The following is a 6278-nucleotide window of genomic DNA, read 5'->3' as shown; positions in this document are numbered from 1 at the left end:
TTTAGTTATTTTATGAAAGAATAAGGTAAACTTTAAGTGAGTGTTTGAAAGTTCTTATTTAAATTATTAGATTGAGTGACAGAATGGGGTTAGGAGTTCCACACTTTTGTCCCTTGGTACAAAATAGTAACCTGCTAACTAATCAGGTCCATGTAAGACTCTGTTTAAAGTGACGTCTCAAATTCTGGTTAATCTTGATGTCACCACAAGTATTTTGTCATCTTGAACTAATCAAGGGCAGGAAATTAAATTGTATATATTTATGGAAATTTGTCTTTGATTCATTTACACAACATTGTTCTCTGATCATGTGAATGAAAAGCATGAATCCTTGGCTACACCATTGAATAGATTTTCAATCAATTAACAGTATGTATTCCTCTGTTATTTCTCTGCACTCATTTGAGGCTTAAATTGGCCTGTTTAACTGTTTGGTCACCACCTTGGATCAAAATATCCAGGGAAAAACGTACAAGACGTACTTTCTGCAAACTTTCACAGCTGATGTCCAGTAAAGACAATTGTGCAATGTCAACACGGTATGAAATAATTTCTGTTTTCTCTCCCCTCAAAATGTGACTTATAGTATTATTTATGGCTTTTGACTGTTTAGTTTTGAAACCCCACGCTATTTATTTGCTCAGGAATGCAGACAGAGTTTGATGAAGTAAGAAATAAGAACTAGAGAATGACCAATCCCTTGTTCTTGGTGAGGAGTCCCTTGATCTTGCCTGGAATTGTCTCCTTTATAATTCTTTAATAGTTTGGCGATACAAAATACTACAAGTATTGACAGGAGAACCCTTTGCTGGAAATACTTCCCTCATGGAAGGGTTTATACCTCAAGTTACAATAAGTAAGAATTAAACATCTAATGAAATCTTAAATATATAGAAAACTGGGAATTATGTACAATAATAAACTAGAAATAAAATTAATTATTAAACTAGTAAGAAAGATAAATTAAGAGAATAGAAATATCCTTCTGGTGTAGATAGAAGTTTAACAGATCCTTGAATTATTTTAAAGATTCACTTTTTTTAAAATGTAGAGGCAAAGAGTTCCATGATTTCGTTACTCAAAAGAAATAAGGAAATTTTAAAATATTAGTTCTTTCATATCTAATTTTGAACTGGTATTTATCTTGTCTGAGATTATATTTAGAACTGTCAACTGTTACATGATAATAAGTCCATAAAGTCTCCTTGAGGCCAAGGAAAAATGATTCACGTTATGAAGTCTCTCTCCATAACCTTCACAAAAATGTTAACCTTAAGCCGAAACACTATCATTTAGATAATGTTTAGGCCTAAGGTTAGCATTTGTGAAGGTTTGGGTTCTTTCATCAGCTATAGTACGCTTCACCCCCTACCCCCACCTCTGGAATAGTCAAGCCGGCTCCAGGGGAATTTGAACCCATGACCTCAGCGTCCGAGGGGGGGGGGGGGGGGGGTTCCATATGGGAGTCCCCCCCAGGCCTCAGCAACGCTGGTCGTAGTTGGGAGCAGGTCAGTTTTTGTTCCTGTGAAGGAGCCATAGTTACTAAAACAAGGAATGACCTACAATGAGCTGCGATGGCCTACTTAAATGACTTACAATCAAAGAGAAAGACAAAAGAGGATCAGGGTGAAGAATTTGGTGAGCGGGAAAAAAATCCATTGTGCGTTGTCACGCAACGCTTTTAGTCCATTGCATGACAGCCCAAATGACGACAGCAATTACGCACATGGCTTTGAAGGCAGAAACAACTGCGAAAAGACCCTTGCTTGGTTTTCCATTGTTTTAAAGCTAAAATGAAAATGTACAAATATCAAGGCCTTGCTTGGCAACGGTAAAATCTTAATTAGAGCAGGAAAAAATAGAGATTATCCCTGGTTTTCCTAACCTGTTTAAGACATTTAACCCGAAACCATACCCTGTGTAAGACAATAATGGATATCGAAACTCTTTCTTATTTAATCCATTGGCAATCACAAAACTATTTACAGCTCGATCAACAGAGTAACGAGTAACGTAGTTTACATTAAGTACTGAACGCCTTTTTTAGGGTTTAGTAAAGGGCTATCATAACACTAGTAATATAGTCCAAGAAAAGATATCCAGTTTAATTAAGACAAAAATTGATAAATCGATACCCTGATTAAGACAAAAAATTATAAATTCGATACCCAGTTTAAGACAAAAATCCCGAAAACATACCCTGGCTGGCCGCACATCCCCATTAAGTACCCCCCCCCCCAACCCGGGATTGTAGGTCATTGTAGATCATTGTAGGTCATTGAAGATCACTGTACGTCATTGTAACTCTTTGTAGGTCATTGTAGATCATTGTAGGTCATTGTAGCTCATTGTAGATCATTGTAGGTCATTGTAGGTCATTGTAGGTCATTCCTACATTCCCTACGGTAATTTTTTTTATTTCAAAGTACTGCAACTCAACTTATCAAATTTAACGGTAACACAATAACAATAGAAATGTAAGTGAAACCCTTGCACACTTCGTAACTCGAACAACAATGTAATTAAATTTCAACGTGTTTTGCAATAATATTGAGAGTTGTGAAAGTAAGTACTGATGCAATTTTTGAACGGCCGTAATTTTCATAGGAACGTGCAATAATTAAGGCCCCCTCCACACTTATCCGTTTTCGTTTGAAAACGCAACTTTTTCTTTACGGATACGGTTTCCGTCCACACGTATCGTGGAACTTTTTGAAAACGCCATTTTCACGTGTACGTATGGACGGACAAAATCGATTCATCGTATACGTGTGGACGGGCGAAACGAAAACGCTACGTGTGGACGCGAATACATTTGATAACGGAGAAAAAAAGTTGCGTTAAATCAAACGAATACGGATAAGTGTGGACGGGAACTAAGTTGGATAAAATCAATGCCATGTACAAACTCAGTTTGAAACATGTCACGGGGAATCAAATTCTTTGGCATGATACATGAAAGTTGTTTCACTTGTAGAATTTTTATCTTGCAAGATACAGCCATGAATTATACAGTGGAACCCCGTTTATACGGTCATCAACGAGCCTGAAAATATTGGCCGTATTAACGGGGTGGCCGGGGTGGTCAACCGTTCACTTGAGCCTCGATACGGTGAGAGAAAATAAGTGAACGGTTGACCAGCCGTGTCAAAATTCGCTGTAAGAGAGCCTCGAAGGGACGTATACAAAACATGGACCACCCCTATGAACCCGGTCAATGGACCCCTTCATGGACTCGGTCCATGGGCTACCCCTGTGGACCACCCCTCATTTTGCAAAGTTACAAGAACAAAGATCTTTAGACGAAAGAGGGAGGTGATCTTCACATTTATCTGGACAATTTAAGCAATTGTCTCTAATTATAAACACCTCAAAAATTCAGGTGGCTTTAACGGGATTCCAACCCATGACCTCTGCGATGCCGGTTGAACGAACGCTCTGCCTTCTGAGCTTTGAAGCCACTCAGTTGGGAGTTGCAGGTTAATTTGTTGGGCTCATTTGTTCCGGTGAAGGATTCGATGAATGTAATGAACTTATATTTGAAACGCGGTTTATAGACGAAGCCCTTTGGAGCCACCAATAGGTGGTTTAAGTGTCTATAACAGGATACTGCTTAAATCGATTTATTTTTAGATTGAATTTCCCGCTAATGAGACTCCTGCAGGAGCCCGATGACCAATCACAAGAAACTAACTTGACGTCATAGCGTCACCAAACCGCAATTGTCTTTTTGCAGAAAAATTAGTCTAAAAATAGATAGTACATGGGCTCCTGGTCTGTAAAAATACCGTGACGTAGACTTAGTATGAGAGTTGTTCGCTCCTAGTCATGGACTCCTGCGTAAATTTTCCAGATAAGTGCCTGGATCACTTCTCTCTTTCGTCTAAAGAATTTTCTGCTTGTAAAACGTATTGAGTTTACAAAATGAGGGATGGTCCACAGGGGTAGTCCATGGACCGGGTCCATGAAGGGCTCCATGGACCTGGTCCACAGGGGTGGTCCATGGACCTGGGGTCTATGTTTTGTATACGTCCGCCTCAAAGGATTTTGAAAATTTGAATATTTTTCTCTGTTTCTAAGAAATGGATGCTCGCTGGACCTTGAAACTTGGTCACAGAGAAGTAAATTTATCCGTGTGGCCATCGCCGGAGTTTGAGCGTGACTGATGCCGGAAAAGTTTGATTTTATCGGCGAGATGTGTGGTAAGCTAGAAATAAGTTGCCAGCCTTTCCTTTATTCATGTTCATTTAGGTAGTCTGTATAGATCGTAGTCTATACAGATGTTAAATGCCGTGACATAGATCGTTGTCATGGGCTCCAGCTTAAATTGTCCAGATAAGTGCAAGTATCGCTTCTCTCTTTCGTCTGTGGTATTCTCTACTGGTAACTTTACAAAATAAGGGGTGGTCCACAGGGGTGGTCCATGGATCGGGTCCACAGGGGTGGTCCATGTTTTGTATACGTCCAATTTGAGTCAAATATTCCTGGATAAAATATTCCCACGGTCACAATTTCACGTCAGAATCATTTGACAAAGATTGAACGTTTCACCTCAACACACCATCAACGCAATAGCAGTCCCGCGAGCAACGTCAGGCAGTGAATATTGCAACAAAACAGCGTTCGAAGGCGGTGCTTTATTACCAAAGTGGCAACGGCTTCGACCGTTGATAACAAACTGACCCTTACCGGGGCGGCGGACCGTGATTCTCATACAAATCCTTATATTTTTGTTGGCCATGCTCACACTGAAATCAACGTCATTTTCACGTAATGCCCGAAACGGTAAAATAAGCACCAAAACGCACAAGAATACACCAGAGGTGAGTCAGTTTTATTCATTTTACTGAATGAACGTTAAATTGAGCGTTTTTTTAGGCTTCATAATCGACGGGTATTTTAGTTCCCATACAAAGTCTTATAACGAATTAAAATTCTCAACGGCTGCCTGTAACCCAATACCGCTTGCACTCAAAGGTCATCTTCCCACTAGTAATTATTACACGCTCTCTAGTGACGCGAACTTGGGCTGCCTATGCAGTAACGAGGTGACCGTATTACCGAAGTGGCCGTAAGGCGGGGTTCCACCGCAATTATCTATTAATTTATTCGTGGAATACAGGACCGGTTTAATTACGCAGCAAAAATGTGGCACTTCCAGGAGCGAGTGGCATCAAGATATCAATGCTAAAAAAGAATACAGGATAATGGAAGGGAACAAAAGGAATGAAAAGAAGGAAGGGATGTGGAAAAAAAATTGGGGAGGGAATATGAAAGCTAAAGCTAAAGGACGGAGCGGAGGGAATGAAACAGAAGAAAAATATACTGGGGAAAAAACGAGAGAACGCAATGGTTTTCTTGATGACTACGATCAAATTCCACTTAAGGAGCTGATACTGTGCAATTTTTCGTGCAACTTGTCTTCCAACAAACGTTCTCTCATTACGAAACAAGTTTTGCGGGTGTTAACACTGAGCAACGTTTCAGGCAACTTGTCTTATTTCGATGATCACGTGAGGTAACGGAAAATTTTCATTGGTTTGTGCCGCAAACCGTTGTGACACAAGTTGCAGGACAGATGTTACACTGCGCAATGCTTAAAAAACTCATTGCAACTGTTGCGAAAAGTAGAACTCAATTCTACTTTCCGCAACGGTTTCTGCAACTGGTCTCGCAATGATTCGTGCAACTTGTCTTTGCAATGGTGTTGCGAGACAAGTTGCATGACGTGCATTAAACACGATCAACCTTTAGTTGTAAAGAAAATCATTGTTATAGCGGTCACCAATAACACGCGACCTATCGCCTTCAAAAGAGTCTGATAAAGTTGCGTTTTGCTGGACGTCAATCAAAGAAAAGCGGTTAAGATTTTGAATCCTTACACGTTTCCAAGGCGACTAGGCAAGAAACTGAGAATTTTACTTAGTTGAGAGAATTTAAAAGTTGTATAAATTAAGTTCCGAGGAAAGTCATGCAAAAAGAAAAGGACACTTTTAAATTAAACAAATTAAATTTCTCTACACGCGCTAGACTTACAGGCATCGCTGATTTTGCAAATTATCACGTGCAACAATTTGAAAACTTTCATTTAAAAATACGATACCCTTTCTTTTAGATAAACTGGCTTGGAAATCAGTTTTAATAAAAATTACCAGCTGTCAGCAGATAACACTTTTAACGGCTTTTTTGGATTGACGTCCACCAATAGGCAACCGTACCCGACTCAAAAGAGTCGGGTACAGTTGCCTATTGGTGGACGTCAATCCACGATAGGTGGA

This window comes from Montipora foliosa, chromosome 10 (genome assembly GCF_036669935.1).
Source record: "Montipora foliosa isolate CH-2021 chromosome 10, ASM3666993v2, whole genome shotgun sequence".
Classification (NCBI taxonomy): Eukaryota; Metazoa; Cnidaria; class Anthozoa; order Scleractinia; family Acroporidae; genus Montipora; species Montipora foliosa.
The sequence above is the reverse complement of the archived record's forward strand: the minus strand, read 5'-3'. Positions refer to the sequence as shown.